Genomic DNA, 18,781 nt, shown 5'->3' on the forward strand with positions numbered 1-18,781 from the left:
CAAGTGTCGAATTGTAAACAGTTATAGAGTCACGGTCGTTTGAATTTTTATAAATGACTGGAATTGTCAATGGTAAAAAATAATAAAAAGAGAAAAATGGTGAAGATATTTTGAAAAAAAAAATTGAAATTTAGAAAAATAAAAAATAAATTAGAATAAACAGCATGTACCTAGTATGAATAAAAATCAAATTACAATAAACAGCATGTACTTAGTATTAATAATAAACATTTTATCACATGTGTGACCACTTATTTTTCTTTTTTTATTATTGAAACTAAAATCACTATTTTCAGGTCTTGAATCGATCCTGAAAGTATGGCCCACATGTTTTGAAACGCCTTGTAGTTATTCCAGAATCATTTTTAACAAACCTAGTATTAAGACAATATTATCTTCTTCTTCTTTTTCTTCTTTGTAATAATTATCAGGGCTGTCCAGACCAAAAAACTAACACAGCGCGTAGAATGTTTCTTATTTTTGCTTCCAGCAGATGGCAGCACAGATCATAGTTCGTTATCATGTTTGTTTTCCTTTATTAGTGTCAGACTATGCAAGAAAGCAGACTTATACAGCATCAACCAATAAAAAAATAAAAAAACATTTCACTTGTCCATCTCCTCTAACAGTTTATCTAGTTCTTAGGATTTATTCAAACTACTCACCTCTACAAGATGGGAGCTTGTTCTAACGATCAACCTTCCTCTGGCTGAAGACAAATTTACAAAAGCACTTCTCTCAAATTCCACCTGCAACCATCCTTTTGAATTTGTATCCCCCCCTCTTATGCGTAGTCTGAGAAAGAGGAAGAATCTCACCAGCATTGAGCTTGCTCAATCTGTTCAAAGTTTTGAACACCTCAGTCAAATCACCTCACAGGTGTCTAATCTCCAGACACTGCAATTTGCAGAGCTGAATCCTTTCTTGGTAAGATCGTCCCTTTGTTCTCCTCACCAATCTCGTTGCCTTCTTTATACTCGTTCCAGCAGCTCTACATCCTTCGTAAAATGCCTTCAGACCTGTATGCACTACTCAAGATATAGCCTGATCATTGCCTTTAAAAACGAGATAATCACCTTTTTACTTCTGCTGGAAAAATTCCTAGTACAGTCTGTCCTCGTATAGCACGATAGTTGCGTTCCTAGAAACCCTCGTGCAATGCAAAATCGTGCAATATAAACAACAGGCCCTATGGGAAAAGTGGGGTTAGGTGCCGACCACCCAAGATTGAACACACAGTTGGAACCAAAACATTACCAAACACAATAAATAATCGGGTAATTTTAATCGTTATAAAATACTTACGTATTTTATAACGATTAAAATACGTAATAAAAATAATATTATATTATAATAAAGTATTTTTAGTATTTTTTAATACTAAAAAAGTATTTTATACGAATAAAATACGTATTTTATTCGTAAAAAATTTATTATATTAAATAAAATAGTCGTAATCAAATACTTACGTATTTTATAATACGTAATACGTAAGTCGTAATAAAATATTGCTAATGCTTTTGCTTCTATCGTAAGCAAACTTGCTTTTTGTTTGATTTTCTATCCAAAGAGATGACAGCCGTTCCATCTCTTCCAATTCTTTGTCTTAATCTAATGGATTTTAATTATACTGAGTTGTTTCCGCTATGAAAGTTGTTTTTATTTTATCTACATTCTTTGTAATTCTCGGCGTTGCCTCATTTAGGTCTGTAGCACGTGCAATATCACATGGTCTTTCATTTCGCTCAAAGCGTTTCAAAATTTCATATTTTTTCTCTATCGAAAGAAGCGGAATGGCCATAAGCCTTACGGGGGAAACCACGGTGGGCCGGAGGCCGGTGTGATTTTGGCCATAAACCGTCGTATGAGGCCACTATAAATTTTCCCGGGTAAGAATTTTTCAGCCAGTCCGCCTCTGTTTATCCATATTGCTTTTTTTTCTCTCTCTGAATCTGCAGTGTCTTCGCCAGGACGTTTCCTTTTCACACCTTTTAAGTATTTTACTAATTTTTAGGGAATAAAGCACAATTACAAAACGAGGAGGCAAGCTTGATACACATAAACAAAGCTGAGCGCGCGTGTAGCAACTGAATAAACAACACTAAAGCCCGAGATACACTATTAACACCTCACATTTTACTAAAGCACATTTCTAGGGATTACTACCATAAAACAATAAAAACATTTTCCAGTTGCGTTTCTACTAGTGGAATCTGTTATAAACTGGTAGTAAACTCGATCTAATTGCATTTGCGATTATATCGATAGCTGGAATTGTGTTGGTTTTTACGTTATTATGGTGAAATGTGTTTCCCCTTCACTGATATAAAACACATAAATACATTTTCAGAATCTCCTTCATTCCTATCGTGTTGCGTTCAGTTGGGGTCATTCCGCGTTCGACTGCCATTTCTTGTAAACACAAAGGCGAATCGTGTATAAGCGAATTCGGTTCGTGTTATATAAGATAACGTTCCCCTATGTATAAATCGTGTATGATCGAATTCGTGTAATGCAAACACGTGTTATACGAGGACTGACTGTATATCTTTGTATTCATTTTTTTTTTTCATTTTCCGTGATTAATAGAAATGTAAAAATAAATATAATTATTTTCTTATCAATTAATTACTAAATCACTGAATTATTACCATTCCACCCTTAATGTACTATGTCCCATAACTCTCAGTATAAAAAGCCAAACATCTTCGTTCGTTAGAGCAGTGGTACTTTGCATCTGGTCGTGCAAGTCAAAGTGATAAAGTAGTGGTGTCAACAACATGCTGGTTGGACACTGGAGGACTGGAAAACTGGAAACGATTGCTCTGATCTGATGATTCCAAATACCTGGTGCAACACGCCACGTATTTGAAATCATCTTTACAAGTCCATAAACTCATCATGCACGCTACCCACTATCCATGCAGGTGGTGGTGGTTGCTTTTGCTGGCAAGGAGACTAAGACCGTGGTACGTATGGACCAACGTTTCACTGGTGAGGTCTATCGACAGCTCTTAGGAGACCACGTGTACCCTTCCATGGTCCATTTTTTTTTCCCAGACAGAAATGGGATCTTCCAAGACGATAATGTGCCATGTCATCGGGCCCGCACTGTGCACGAATGTTTCGAGAAATATAGCGAAGATATCACCCATCTTGATTGGCCTCCAAATTCGCTTGACCTGAATTAATTGAACACCTGTGGGAATGTTTTGGGACCGGAATGAGGCTTATGGACACGAAATAGTCATCTATTTCGACACTATGGAAGGCTTTGCATGCAGCATGACTGCAGATCTCTACGGACGTCGTCAGATATCTAGTGGAGTCACTGCCTGGGCGAATAGTGGCCGATACCTGTGTGAACATGGTCCAATACACGCTTAGGTAAGTGGTCATGATTCAGTGATTCTGTGTATACACTGCCCTACCATTAATATCCGGACACTTGCCTTAAAAAAAAAAAAAAAGAGCTTTTATTGAGTCATTTGATATTTTGTGCTGAAGCCATTTGCTTTTAAGACGGCCTTCAATCTTCGCGGTATATTCTGAACCAGCTTTTTATAAATATCAGGCGATATGTTTCTCCACTTGGCCTTTAACGCAGCCACCAGTTCGGCCTTGTTCTTTGGGCGACCTCGACGTGCACGTACCCCACGATCCAATATATCACAAAAATTCTCGATAGGGTTCAGATCAAGACACTGGGGTGGCCAGTCCAACTTTTCCACACCCATGTCCTCAAATCACTCTGTTACGACCCAAGCAGTATGGCATGGTGCGTTGTCTTGCTGATACAGGTATGGACCTTCCCCGCAGTATTACCATAATGTTGGAAGTGCATAATTGTCCAGGTGGTCCTGGTATTGCACAGCATTCATGGTTTTGTCGATAACAACTAATGGGCCCAAGCCAAACCATGAAAGGAGCCCCATACCATGACACTACCTCCACTAAAGTTCATTGTTGGGAGGATACAATCAGGAAGGAACTGATCCCCTGTCATTCGCCACACTAACGGCCATCAGTCCAGAATTCGCGCTCCTTACACCATGTTAATCGGCGTCTAGCATTTGTTGAGGTGATAAATTCTGTTGAACTGTTGAGGTAGTTATTGGGCGTGTCATCTTGCATGCCCACTTTTGCAATTGTCTGTCCGAAGCCCAGTGTGCATATTTATAGGAAGTCCTGTGTCGTGTTGCATGCTTAGGACCTGTTTCTCCATCCATGAAGGGGTGTCCGGATATTAATGGTAGGGCAATGCATATGTATATGTAAATAATGGGCCCAACACTGTAGCCTGGGCGACTCCACTGGGGGACTGCTCTTCTTGCACAGTTGTTTCAATGGGCACTGCTCTCCTTGAACTTAATGTCTAACAAGAGCAGTGCCTATTGAAGCAATTCTGTCTGATCCGTCCCTTTATGTTGAATTGATAAAATACATTTCCTTGAAATCGATAATAACGGCAAATATGCACAGTATGCTCACACCTGTGCTATTGTGCCCAGGAAGTATAAAAATTTTGCTTCCCCTTAACAGTGAAAAATTAAATAATAAAATAATCCGAAATGAGAATGTAACGAACGTATTTTTTTTTTTTTTTTTTTTAATAATAATGGGAGGATTGGAGGATTTAAAATTATTATGAAATGTTCCGGGTGGTGGATGTTTAAAAAAATCCATTACGAAATTTAGGAAAACTCCTAAAAGGATGAACTTAATTAAGGAAGCCGTGGATAACGCTTTTATGTAGACTTTAACTTGTCGTATTCGTACATAACCACACCCTCACTTGATCTTTGTCCCTCATTGCCGAAGTGGTGAAGGCTTTTCTCTGTTTAATTAAATTGCTCTCGGGTCTGCTACGAGTTCTTTTTTTTTTTTTGCTGCTGAAACCAACAGTCGCGGAATGATGAGTTGTGGCACACCCGCTGTTCAAAGCTGTGTGGATTTAACTAAGTTTGAAAGGTTGATTGAAAAGTATTTCAGCTTAAATGAGCCGCCAACCCTTTCTTCTTTTTTTATATTAAACAAACTGATTAATCATCATGTTTGTCAAAATAACAGGAGGCCGAAGCAAAGGAAGCGCTTAAAGAAATAAAAATTGTGCGAGCGATAGATTATTATATTTTTCTTTAATATTATTTATAATAAAATAATTAATGTTAAACTTTACACATTTACTGACTTTGCTGTTTATAAAGTTCCAAGCAGGAAATTTGTTCTTTACCTAGGAGATGTTGTTAAACATTCGCCTGAAAAGGCGAATACCTTATTAATATTAATAAGGCTAGTTATTAATAAGATATTAATATTAATACCTAGCTAGCTAGCCACATACCTTATTAATAATTAGCTAAAATAAAATAATCATTACCGTATTTTTCAGACCTTAAGACGCACTTTTATATTTTGATAACTGTTACTTAAAATTCTTCTGCATCTTATAGTCAGATGGCATATAAATGCATGTAAAGGAAAAACATTTTTTTTTTTCTTAGATCAGACTGTATATTGTTCATATGCGAGTGAAGATCGTCCTTTATTTCCCAGAGAAGATAAAAAAAAACATTACTCCTATAAACCCAAAGTCTTTCAAAAAAAAAAAAAAAAAGGCAGAATCAGCAGTCCTTGATGATACTTTCACACTACCGATGGTACTGAAGAGTGTGAAAATAGCGAACTTTTGTGATTTTGTGACGAGTATATTCGGTTTACCCTGATATTTTGTATAGTTAGCACTTGGATTTTGTGTTTCTTGTACATGCAATAAAATATATTTTACCAAAATTCGCATTCTAAAACCTGGGCCGCTAAGTCTTATAAAAGGAAAATACTGTAATTAAAATATATTATTTAGCTAATAAATAATTTTAATGGGTCAAGTAGTTATTCTGATATACTAATTGTGTAATAATATATAACTAATTACAGTATTTATGTAATAACATTGTTAGCAGTTCTTTATATACAGTATATATAAAAAAAAAGCTGCAACACCGTTTTAAAAGCAGACAGCTTCAACTGTTGTTGCAGCTAAATTTGCCACATATTTAGTAAATGACTCAGCCATTTTTATTCTACAATGTTCATAAATTAGCTTTAGTCAGTATTATTATTTTAATTCGAATTTTTTCGTATTCTGTTTGTATGATTTCTGAAAATCCAGCGCCTGGTGTTCAAATCTTGTTTGACTTCATTTCTTTTTGCTGTTTTTTCTTTCTTTTTTACTTTCTCTTTCCATTTTATTTTGTCATCTTTCTTTCTTTAGATTCTTCAGGCTTTCGCTCAAGGCGTATTTCTTCGAAGGCGTTCAGTGTCGACAGATCTCAACAGAATGCAGCACAATGGTCCCGCTGATGCATAGCTGGTTAGATCTCCTTTAATAATATATAAACTTAAATCCTCAAGAAGTGAAATTTTTCCCCGGCCTGCAGACAAAATTAAGTGTTTTCTTTCTTTCTTTTATGCATTTATATATTATCATTTTTTTTTTTCTGTTTACTAATTTATTTTTTATTTTTTTAGCAGCACCACTTTCCTTCTTATATGTATTTATTTATTATTATAATTTCTTGTTTTTTTTTATTAGTAGCATCACTTATTTATGCACTTATATATTATCATAATTTTTTTTTTGTTTACTAATTTATTTTATTTTATTTTTTAGTAGCACCACTACCATTTTACTTATATTTATTTATTTATTATTATTTTTTTAATTATTTTATTTTTTATTATTTTTTATTTTTTATTTTAATAATTTCGGTTCCAAATCCAGCACCATGGGTGATCGTTTTTTTTCCCCCTCTGGAATGGGCCCCCAGAGGATCCCTGCCTACCTTCTGACAACATTAGGTGGGTCAGAGTTTCTCTTGAGACAGTACGTGCTTTACATGGACTGGCCCACCTTCCCGTAGTGTGGACGAGTATCCAGAATCATCCGTCCAGGTGACTGATGCTTCTGGGTAGCCAAGCGGCCAGAACAGAACAACAGAACACACGCATAATACACACAAACCGACGTCACACACATATCTGGTAGTGATACTGTTCTTCACAGAGATACGAGGCGGAGTTGAACAAAAACTCTAGGAGCCGCCCTTTACATATACACATGTCCACATCTTTCTTTCTTTCATTTCCTTTGTTTGTACCATTGATTCCAAATCTTTTAAATACCGATAGTTATTTAAGATTGATTTTTTAATGGCAGGTGGATTTTGGGCACCACGTATTTCTGACCAAGCACGCTAATCACTTGACTCCGGCTTATCCAAAAAAAGTAATCATGCTGTGCCTGCCAGGTATCGAACCTGGGACCTTCCGCGTGTTAGGCGGATGTGATAACCACTACACCACAGGCACCACCAATCCAGTACCCAATTAACAGAGTAATCTACTGTAGAAGCTGGTGATTTCTTTTGCTCTGTTTTCCTTTAAACAGAAATCCAGTATGCAATCGTCAGCTTTAGATCTTCTATTTTATGGAGTTATTTCTTGAATTTCAATGATTTATTAATCAGCAATAAAGTGGAAATATCAACAGTCCCGCTTCTGCACTGATTACAATCTTCACAATATCAACCAACCGAAACCAACTTTCATACAATTTTCAGTGAGCATTTGGCTGCTTAAAACATCTTTCACCTAGGAAATGCCTAATCCAATCGCAGGAGAACGAATTGCCACATCTGCCTACAAGAAGACATTCCTCTACAGACGAGATTAAGGACGTGATCTTCAAAACGAGATCGCCAAGGCCGAGTACAGAGAACGGTGGCGGCCATTTGGGATAATTGTCTACCAATTAAAACTGTGACGGTTGGCGATATTTCTTTAACGTTCACTCCAATTACTCTCATTTACTGCTATCATCTCGCAGTAATGACTTTAGAGATGTTCTTCGTTCATCAGTTTCTACACTCTTTTTTTTTTTTTTTTTTTTTTTCCTTTTCCTGAGAGGACTGTCATATCCAAGAAACTTCCTGGATATGACAGTCCTCTCAGGAAAAGGAAAAAAAAAAAAAAAAACACTCCTTTCTTCCTTCGTCCCAGGAGTGACAGAACCTACATCAGTACAGCTCAGCTGCTGCCTTTAGGCCTCCCTAGCCACGCTCTCTTGCGTGGTCCTTTGCCTCCACTCCCTGGCGGGAGGGGGAGTTCATCCCTGGTGTCCTCCCCCCCTCGCCACCCCTCTTTTTCACTCTGGTGGGGCATGGGCCTGCTCCACTGACTTGGGGGTCATCTTCCCTATGGACCCCGTATCTCTGTCTTTTCCCCCCAGTCTTCAGTCTCCCTCCCCTTCTCTAACTTACAACTAGTGTCTGAATCAACTCCAAATTGTTTGAGCCCTACATCCAAAAACTTAACAACATCAAATCGCCCAACTAGTACTCCCTTTGTTTTGGCTGACCCTATCTATAGCGTGTTTTTTTTTTTTTTTTTTATAGGTCCTTGCCACTGTAATCTCAGGAAATTAGGTGGCAGGGCCTGCCAGAGTAAATAACTAAGTAGTGTACCTGGTCTGCCTCCACGGGGCGGAGTGGGGCAACGTTGGGTCCCATTAGGGGCCCAGCGGCTAAATGACCAGATGAACAACGGTACACGACACTACACAAATACAAAATCCATATACTTTTAAACCTCTGGCATTGACAGTGTTCTGTTTCACACCCACAATGTATAGCACGCGGAGATGGGGGAAACCCCTGGTGCCGTTTGACACTAAACACACTCTACACTCTAGTTTCTACACTCTCTCATGGGCAAGAAACTTTGCTGGTGGGAGACAAGAATTCTTATGTTGCTCTTCAGCAGTTTGCATCTGATGTTTTCACAAGAAGAAGAATTAGTTATACGGCTACGAATAAATCTACTCCTTTGTCTGGTGGAGCTGCTCAATAGGGAGCAACATTGCCTAAATTTTTTTTAATTTATTATTATTATCATTATTTTATTATTATTATTATTATTATTTTATATTATTTTATTTATCATTATTTATTTATTATTATTATTTATTATTTTTTATTATTTATTTATTTATTTTTATTATTTTATTATTATTATTATTATTTTATATTATTTTATTTATTATTATTTATTATTATTATTATTATTATTATTTTATATTATTTTATTTATTATTATTTATTTATTATTTATTTATTTATTTTATTTTTTTTATGTATATGTATATGTATATATATATATATATATATATTTTTTTTTTTTTTTTAACACCACGGGGAAATTCTTTTTTTTTTTCTTTTTTTTTTCTCTCCTCTGGCCCATCTTTTGCCAACATCAGGTGGGTCAGAGTCTCGAATTGAGACAGTGCGAGCTCCGTTGAGACTGGCCCGCCTTCCCGTGGTGTGGACGAGTACCCAGAATCATCTGTCCAGGTGACTGATGATTCTGGGTAGCCAAGCGGTCAGACACAACAACAGAACACACACAGAATACACACAAACATACACTACTTATTTCTGGCCCTTCTACAGTGGTACTGTTCTTCACAGAGATACGAGGCGGAGATGAACTGATGTTCTAGGTGCCGCCCATTACAAAAACACATGTCCACATGTCCACATGCTATCATCTCGCGAGAAGTCGTTTATACAGAATTTAGGTTACAACGAATCATTTTCGATTTCTCTTTCTGTATTTCATCCGTTTTGTTGGTTACTTCGATAATAAATTTATGGATTAGCGAAGTTCTCACCATTCGATTTCGTTATCAACGGGTTCCACAGCATTATTTTATTTTTTGAATTAAGGTTTTTGAAGTAATCTGAAGACATTTTGAATTGCCATACGTCTATAGTAATCAGCTGCTATAGACGTGTGGCAAGGGTCACAAAACTATCATAGACATTCTGGGAAATGATTGTTTACATTACTTTCGCTTTCTTACTTTCTTTCCTTCGTGGACCCATTTATGCTTGTAAAAATATTCAGTGTCTTTTTGACATCAGTGGTGGTGTTTCAAAAGCAGTAAAGAATTTATTAGTGCGGTGGGTAATATGTGTTTTTCCCAAGAAAGATGTGGTCTTATTTTGGGAAATTACCTTGCATCCAGATTGTTTTTGCAATTCCAAGGCCCTCGTGGGCAGCACAATTGGTAGAATCGCCGTCCTCCCCTACACTGAATCTACACGGGTAAGGTGGATGGATACTTTCAGTGAGTTTTGAACAGTTTTAATTAAATTTTGTTTTTATTGCTAATAATATTTGGTAGTATTGCACACCGGGTTGCATTTTAATTAGATAATCGCGTATTATTATTTTTATGCATTAATTTTTTTTTAATTCGAGGCTTTTATTTATTAAAATGCAAAATACAAGAAGTAATGTATTTAGATAATTCGGTGGATAGTTCCACTTGAAAATAAACATAGGAAGGTGAATAGCGTGGCTCCATGGTGTAATGGTTAGCACTCTGAACTCTGAATCCAGCGATCCGAGTTCAAATCTCGGTGGGACCTTAAGTTTTGTTTTTATGACTTTTCTCTTTATTTTTTATTTTCTTTCTTTCTTTCTTTTACTGACTTTACTCCTATTTTTTTGTATTTCCTTTTTTTTTTTTTTTTCACCGAAGCACTGATGCTGTCACATTCGATTAGTTTGAAAGTAAACGTAAGTGGCATGTTGTAGTTCAGACTTCCTACAATAGATGTTGGTACATCGATTGTCCTGTAGATTGACAAGTTGAAACTAACAACCAGTTTCGTTAGTAGCGTTAACGTTCTACGTCTCGATTTTGCAATGGCGCAATGAACGAATATCAAAGTTTGCTTTAGCCATTTTTCGGCATAGTTATTTTAATTAGATTTTTTTCATATTCTATTTCTCTTTGTACGATTTCTCTAAATCCAGCGCCTGGAGTTCGAATCTCGTTTGGACCCTGTTCGACTTTTCCTTCTTTTCCTATCTTTTTTTTTCTCTCTTTACATTTTATTTTTTCTTCTTTTTTAAATTGTTTTATCTTTTTTTCTTTCGTTACCTTTCTTTTTCTTTGTTTATACCATTCATTTTAAATCTCTTAAATGCCGACAGTTATTTGAGATTTATTATAACCTTGATTTATTAATGCTTACTATTTACATTAATCATTAATGTAAATAGTAAGCGGATTTTGGGCTGTACATATTTGTGACCAAGCACGCTAACCACTGGACACTGGCCAAGGTGGAGTCCAGTGGTTAGTTAAGGATTAATTTTTTTTTATTCGACGGCTATTTATTAAAATGTAAATACATGAAATTTTTCTTCAAGGGAAGTGTTTCCATTTACATGGGGGGGTTTCTTCAGCCTATAAGTTATTTCTTGTTAGGAATTTTTTCCGCCATAAAGTGCGGTTCAAGGTGTCTTGGTCAGTTAAACCTCGGGCTGTCATGCACTCCCGTACTCCTTCCATCCATGTCCTATTAGGTCTTCCTCTTCTCCTTCTTCCTGAATAGCCTTTGGATATCTGGTTTCTTGTATCCGTTTTACATGTTCATACCATGTTAAACGCTTTTCTTTGATAGTATCAATAATATTCTTTTTCACTTCCATTTTCTCTCTTATGTCTTCATTCCGTTTTCTGTCTCTTCTAGAAGTTCTTGCTGAGCGTCTCCAAAAATCTATTTCTGTAGAGAGCAATACACAAAACACTGTATTTAAATAAATAATTCGGTTGAATGGCCTCTTGAGAATAGAAATAGCTGGTTGTTCAACGTGGTTCCATGGTGTAATGGTTAGCACTCTGAATCCAGCGATCCGAGTTCGAGTCTCGGTGGGACCTTGAAATTTCATTCTCATGACTTTTTTTGTTCTTTATTTTAATTATTCTATTCCTGCATATTTTGTTTTATTTTTATGTATTTACCTTTTTTTTTTCTTTATATCATGGATGCACTGATGCTGTGCATCCATGACAGTGCACTGATGCACTGTCATTTCGATGAATTTGAAAATAAACGAAAGTGTTATGTTCTAATTCAAGCTTGCATCATCAGATGGTGGTACAGAGATTGTACAGTACGCTGACAGGTTGCAAGTAACAACCAGTTTCGTTAGTAACGTTAATGTTCCTTGACACGATTTTGCAATGGAGCAATGAACGAATATCAAATTTTGCCTTAAAATGGGAAAATCTGCAACAGAAACGTATGAAATGGTAAAAACTGTTTATGGTAATAAAAGTTGTTGTTTGGTTTTTAGGAACATTAGCAACTAAGGCCATATTGCTCAGAGGATATGCGGTGGTCATTCCCTGACCTTTCCACATCCTCCGTATTTGGTGGTCACGGGCTCGAACCTCGGTCTAACCAGCTCACTGCTGCTCCTGCCCACCTGGCTACGGAGGCGCCGAGGGTAATAAAAGTTTGCAACAGTGTGTTTGAACAGTATAAGCGGTTCAAATACAGACATCAGTATGTTTGCGATGAACCAAGAATTGGGCGTGCGTCAACCTCTTGAAATGAGGAGCGACTTGCAAAACTTCGGGAAATTGTGGCAAGCGATCGTCATTTGACCCTCAAAATGAAAGCTGATGAATTCGATATGAATAAGGAAACGATTTGTTAAATCATGCATGAAGAATTACAATAAAGGAAGGGCTGTGAAAACTTTGTGCCGCACAGCCTCATGGATGAACAGAGCAACAAAGAGTATCACCATGCGTGAACGTCATCCAGACTTGTCAGACCACTCTAATTTTCCTCGTATTGTCACCGGAGATGTGTGTTTCAGTACGACTCAGAGTCGAAGCGTGCATGCAGTGCACTTCAGAAGCATCACCAAGGCCCAAAACATTTCCTTTACAGAAGTCTGGGATCAAGACGATGCTGATCTCTTTTTTCGACAACCAGGGCGTGATTCACAATGAATTTGTACTAGGGGAGAGAGTCAATGCGGCGTCCTACGATATGTGTTTCGAAGATTATTGAAGCACATTTTCCAGGTGGCTGCAATTTCCAGGTCGCAATTGAGATAGCAATTTCGAGAGAAAGGCATCTGCTTCTTGTTCCATGACAATGGCCCCGCTCCGTTCCACACTTGAAATGAATACATTTCTGACGAAACATGGCATTGTACAGACCAACCATCCACCACACTCTTCTGATCTAACACTAGCTGACTTCTTCCTCTTTACCAAGGTGAAAACTGCCCTCAAAGGAAAGAGATTTCACTATCTTGAGGACATAAAGAAAAAGTAATGTGGATTTAACTGTTTGAAAGTTCGACTGAAAAGTATCTCAGCTTAAATGAGCAACTGACACTTTCTTCTTTCTTAATATTAAACAAACTGATTAATCATCATGTTTATCAAAATAACAGGACGCCGATGCAAAGAAAAGAGTTTAAGCAAATAAAAATTGTGCGATAATTTATTATATCTTTATTTAATATTATTTGTGATTAAACAATTAACGTTAAACTTTACACATTTATTGATTGCCGTTTATAAAGTTTCAAGCATTCGCTGCAGGTAGGAAATAAATATTCGCCTGTATAGTATAAAGTTTAAAATCTTTAAATGTTAAGTTTCATATGCAGTCAGACATTTTTGAGCACCTTTAACCATTTGCACCAGTTTTCCTTATTTTTTCTAATTTTTAAGTTGAAGTTTTGTGATTCCAGCGCCTGGAGTTCAAATCTTGTTTGGACCATGTTTGACTTTTACTTCTTTTCCTATTTTTTTTTTTTTTTTTGCTTTCTTCTTTTCTTTGTCTTTCCATTTTATTTTGTCGTCTTTTTTAATTGGTTTCTCTTATTTTCTTTCATTTCCTTTGTTTATACCATTCATTTTAAATCTCTTAAATACCCACACTTATTTAAAATTTATTGTAACTTTTATTTATTAATGTTTGGACCGTACATATTTGTGGCCAAGCACGCTAGCCACTGGACTCGGGCTTGTCCAAAAAGTAACTACCCTGTGCCTGCCAGGTTTCGAACCTGGGACCTTCCGCGTGTTAGGCGGATGTGATAACCACTACACCACAGGCACAATCAATCCAGCATTCAATTAATAGACTAATCTACTTTAGATGCTGGCGATATCATCTGCTCTGTTTTCCTTTCAATAGACAAATCCAGTATGGAATCATCAGCTTTACATCTTACATTTTATAGAGTTATTTCTTGAATTCCAGTCGCAGTGGAACCGTATAGGATATTTGCTGCATGAATTGTGTAAATTAAATCAAGGGATGAAAAATACCTGAGATACGAGATTCAGTGATATATTTCGATAGACGTGATCTTTTTATTTATTTATTTTTTTAAACTATTCACTTGGATTTTCACCAGTGGATCGTTTCACATTGCCAACTTCGTAAGTACACTTTCTTTTTTTTTTCCCATAAAGCATAATTTAATTAAAGCGGAAATAGCAGTCATACTTCTGCTCTGATTACAATCTTCACAATACCACAAAAACCAACTTTCAGACGATTTTCAGTGAGCATTTGGCGTGGCCTCACTGGATATCACCTGCTTAAAACATCTTTCATCGAGGAAATGCCTGATCCAATCGCGATTTCTAAGAGAACGAATTGCCACCTCTGCTACAAGACATTCCTCTACAGACGAGATTAAGGACGTGATCTTCAAAATGATGTCGCCAAGGCTGAGTGCAGAGAACAGTGGCGGCCATTTTGGGCAATGTCTAACAATTAAACTGTGACATCTTGGCAACATTTCTCTAACACTCACTCCAATTTTATCTTATGAATTACTCTCATCTGCTGCTGTCATCTCATGTGAAGTCGTTTATAGAGAATTTACGCTTATAACGTATAATTTTCAATTCCGTGTACTGTATTTCATGTTTTGTTGGTTACTTATATTTATGGATATAGCGAAGTTCTCACCAACATCTTTTGATTTTATTATTATTATTATTATTATTATTATTATTATTATTAGTAATAATAATAATAAAAATAGTAAGGGTCACAAAACTATTATAGACATTCCAGGAAATGATTGTTTACATTACTTTGGGTTCCTTTCTTTTGGGGACCCATTTATTCTTGTAAAAGTACTCGGTTTCTTTTTGACAGCAGTGGTGTTTCAGTAGTAGTAAAGAATTTATTGTGTTTTTCTTGAGAAGGATGTGGGTTTATTTAGGAAAATTACCTTGCATGGATTGTTTTTGCAATGCCAAGACATATTTAGCAAAAAATAACCAAACAGGCTACCAAATAAGACAATCGTCCAACGTGTTCGTACCATTGACGAATATTTTCTTTATACTATTTGTAGAAAACACGCCAAAAAGAGAGAATGCATGTCTACAGGAGCAAGGTGGATGGATACTTTCAGTGAATTTTGCAACAGTTTTAATTAAATTTTGCTTTAACTCTTAATAATATTTTGTGGCATTTCATTTTAATTAGATAATTGCGTATTGTCATTTTTATGCATTAAATTTTTTTTATTTAACGGCTTTTATTTATTAAAATGCAAAATTCAGAAAGTGCTGTTTTTAAATAATTCTGTGGATTGTCTCACTTCACATTAAAAATTGGCATTTTGCATAATGTGGTTCCATGGTGTAATGGTTAGCACTCTGGACTCTGAATCCAGCGATCCGAGTTCAAGTCTCGGTGGGACCTAGGATTTTTTTCTTACTTCTTTATTCCTAATTTGTTTTATTTCTTTATGTATTTTTCTTTTTTTTTTTTATATCACCGAAGCACTGATGCTGTTGCAGTCTTATTCGATGAATTTGAAAATAAACGTAAGTGGTATGTTGTAGTTCGAACTTCCTCCAACAGATGGTAGTAAGATATGCCCGGTAGTCTAATAGATTGCAAGTAACAACCAGTTTCATTAGTAGCGTTAATGATCTTTGTCAAATTTTGCTTTTACTGGGAAAATGTGCAACAGAAACGTATGAAATATTAAAAACTGTTTATGGTAGTGAAACTTTGTGGCAATGTTTTTCAATGGTATAAGCGGTTCAAAGACTGACGTGAGGAGGTTCGTAATGACCCAAGAAGTGGGCATCCATCAAACTCTTGAAATGAGGATAGACTTGCAAAACTTCGGGAAATTGTGGCAAGAGATCGTCGTTTGGACCCTCAGAATGGAGGCTGATGAGTTGGATCTGATTACTGAGGAGACGATTCGTTAAATTCTGCGTAAAGATTTAAAGAAACGGAAGGTCTGTGAAAATTTTGAGCAGCACAGCTTCGCCGATGATCAATAACAACGAAAAATGTCACATTCGAAGAATGCATTCACACTTGTCAAGATAATCCTGATTTCTTGGACTGTATTATCACAGGAGATGAGTGTTGGATGTGTCTGTACGACACAGAGATGAAACCTCAGAGCATGCAGTGGGCTTCAAAATCATCACCGAAAAGTTTCTTTTACAGAAATCCGAATCAAGACGATGCTGATTATGTTTACCACAAACAGGATATGATTCATAAGAAATTTGTACCTGAAGAGGAGAGAGTCAATGCTGCGTTCGACGTATACTGGTATTTCGAAGACTATTGAAGCGCATTTTCCGGGTGGCCGCAGTTTCGAGAGAAAGGCATCCGGTTCTTGTTGCATGATAATGCTCCCCCCGTTCTACACTTGTGAATACATTTCTGACGAAACATGGCATTGTGCACATCAACCATCCATCGTACTCTTCCGATCTAGCACCAGCGGACTTCTTCCTCTTTCCCAAGGTTAAACTACCTTCAGAAGAAAGAGATTTCAGTATGTTGAGGGCAAGAAGAAAAACGTAACCGCCTAACTGAACATAAACTCTTTGGAAGCCGTCATTGACTCTACCCAAACGTTTAGAACGGTGTAATAAGTGCATTCAATCAGGTGGCGATCGCTTTGAATAAAAATAAAACCATTTTTGTGCTTCTTCACTTTGTGTTCTTTTTAATTGCTTCCCCAGGACAGTATTTTGGGGATTGTAGACCCTAGGTGCGCTTCATTTGGTGTTCTTGGGCTCTAGGTACTCTTTATTTCTAGGCATCACTACGTTATATCAAATTTGTCAAAATGCCCCTACATTAAATCTGTTTTTATTGTTTTTAAAGAAATTCTAAAGTGAGTTTCAATAAATTTAGTATCGAAGTTATTTCCACTTATTACAGCACAAAATTTTATTTACTCATGCCTTAAACGATTTTCAAAATATTCTATGTATTCACATCTTAATTTTGAGAGACAGCGAGTTAACCGAGCCAGTAAACGATTATCCCACTAGATGGCGCAATAATTAAAAGTGTCGTCACAAAATCTCAAAATGCAACATTCTATGACAAATAAATTATCTCTGCTAGTTCTCCAAGAAGTTCTTGACCTTGGTTAAAATGTCATATAAATCTCTTCTAGAAATGTGAACTGTGTTTTAATTATGAAGTAATTTTATCGATGCATTATATCACGCAAAGCTGTTAAGTTGTCCTTCACGTAATATTCAGCTAAATCATAACGAATTTACTGTTACTGCATTTAATAAGTTACTAATTGTGACACGTTTTAAATCGAATAATGCCCTGGATCATAGCATTTCGATGAAAAATGACTCCTCCGGCCCTAAACATGTCTCTGGTATGTAATTTAAATGTAAATTAGCTCTGGCAAGCTACAATTACATTGTTTTCAACGCTCTCGTACATTCTCGCTACATCACGTTTTCTGCGCATGATCTATCTGTGACGTCACGGTTCTAGAATTTGCAATTAGAAAATTGCTCATAATTGCTCATGGAGGGATTATAAAGAGGTGATGAAAAATATTTAAAAGGACGTACCCGATTGCTGGGGACGTCCTTTCGAATTTCAATGATCGGAAAGTTTAAATAGCTATGGGGGAAGTCGGGTTAGGGGTAATCCTGGTTGCTATGCTGAACGATGAGTTTGAATATTTATGAATTTTTTTTAAATGATTAAATACTGATTATATAACTATCCATATAATTATATCAATATACTCCACATAATTGATTGTACTGAATATATAATTATCTGTACGTATCGTTTTAGATTTTTGTTTATTACTGAGCATGCGCATTCGTTTTTCAGGGAGAAACTTTGTTCTGTAGTTTATAATTTGTAAAAAAATAAAATAAATAAATAAAATTAAATAAATTATTGTTTAAAAATAGAAATGATATGCGGAGGGGGAAAAAAACAAACTAATATTTCTTCTGTTATTTTTTAAAAGGTGGCAATACAAGAAAAAAAATTTTTTTTTATGCCTAAATTATCTAAGTTAAGAGATTTTAAATTACTGGCATTAAAAAAAAAAAAAAAAAAAAAAAGGAAAGGAAAGAAATAAAAGGAAGTAAAAAAAAAAAAAAAAAGCAAAAAAACTCACAGGTCCCACCGAGACTTGAACTCGGATCGCTGGATTCAGAGTCCAGAGTGCTAACCATTACACCATGGAACCATGCCGTACTGTGTTCTTTATTTTCATTTCCAATGTCAGTCACTCAGTATGTAATACATTACTTTTATTTATGTATTTATTTATTTATTATTAATGTTTTTTTTTAATGGAATAATTTTAAATGTCGCATAATGGAATAATTTGTAATCGAGAGATCTGAATAATCGAATTCATTCCCTAAAATTAATTAATCAGCTAAACATAATGGGATTCATCCGAAATTCCATCATCTAACCCTTTTCAAGAGAATTTATAAAATAAATTTTCTTGAAAAAAAAAAAATGTAGATAAGAAAATACAAGGTATGCTCTGACCTCACGTAGGTAACCATCCAGTTGACCTTTGAACTTCTTTAAACTACCTGTGA

The 18,781-nt window shown here is 35.9% G+C and overlaps 5 non-coding genes across 5 annotated transcripts; 2 read left to right on the forward strand and 3 right to left on the reverse strand.

Annotated features, from left to right (window-relative positions):
• Window positions 1-7,298: 7,298 nt before the first annotated feature.
• Window positions 7,299-7,371, reverse strand: TRNAV-AAC (transfer RNA valine (anticodon AAC)). The gene has a single exon. It is a non-coding gene; the product is annotated as a tRNA-Val (tRNA).
• Window positions 7,372-10,421: 3,050 nt separating this feature from the next.
• TRNAQ-CUG (transfer RNA glutamine (anticodon CUG)) lies at window positions 10,422-10,493 on the forward strand. The gene has a single exon. It is a non-coding gene; the product is annotated as a tRNA-Gln (tRNA).
• A 3,439-nt stretch (window positions 10,494-13,932) lies between these two features.
• Window positions 13,933-14,005, reverse strand: TRNAV-AAC (transfer RNA valine (anticodon AAC)). The gene has a single exon. It is a non-coding gene; the product is annotated as a tRNA-Val (tRNA).
• Window positions 14,006-15,545: 1,540 nt separating this feature from the next.
• Window positions 15,546-15,617, forward strand: TRNAQ-CUG (transfer RNA glutamine (anticodon CUG)). Its single transcript has one exon. It is a non-coding gene; the product is annotated as a tRNA-Gln (tRNA).
• Window positions 15,618-18,342: 2,725 nt separating this feature from the next.
• On the reverse strand, window positions 18,343-18,414 carry TRNAQ-CUG (transfer RNA glutamine (anticodon CUG)). Its single transcript has one exon. It is a non-coding gene; the product is annotated as a tRNA-Gln (tRNA).
• Between the last annotated feature and the right edge of the window lie 367 nt (window positions 18,415-18,781).

This window comes from Mastigoproctus giganteus, chromosome 2, assembly GCF_048544385.1.
Source record: "Mastigoproctus giganteus isolate SK-2022 chromosome 2, ASM4854438v1, whole genome shotgun sequence".
Classification (NCBI taxonomy): Eukaryota; Metazoa; Arthropoda; class Arachnida; order Uropygi; family Thelyphonidae; genus Mastigoproctus; species Mastigoproctus giganteus.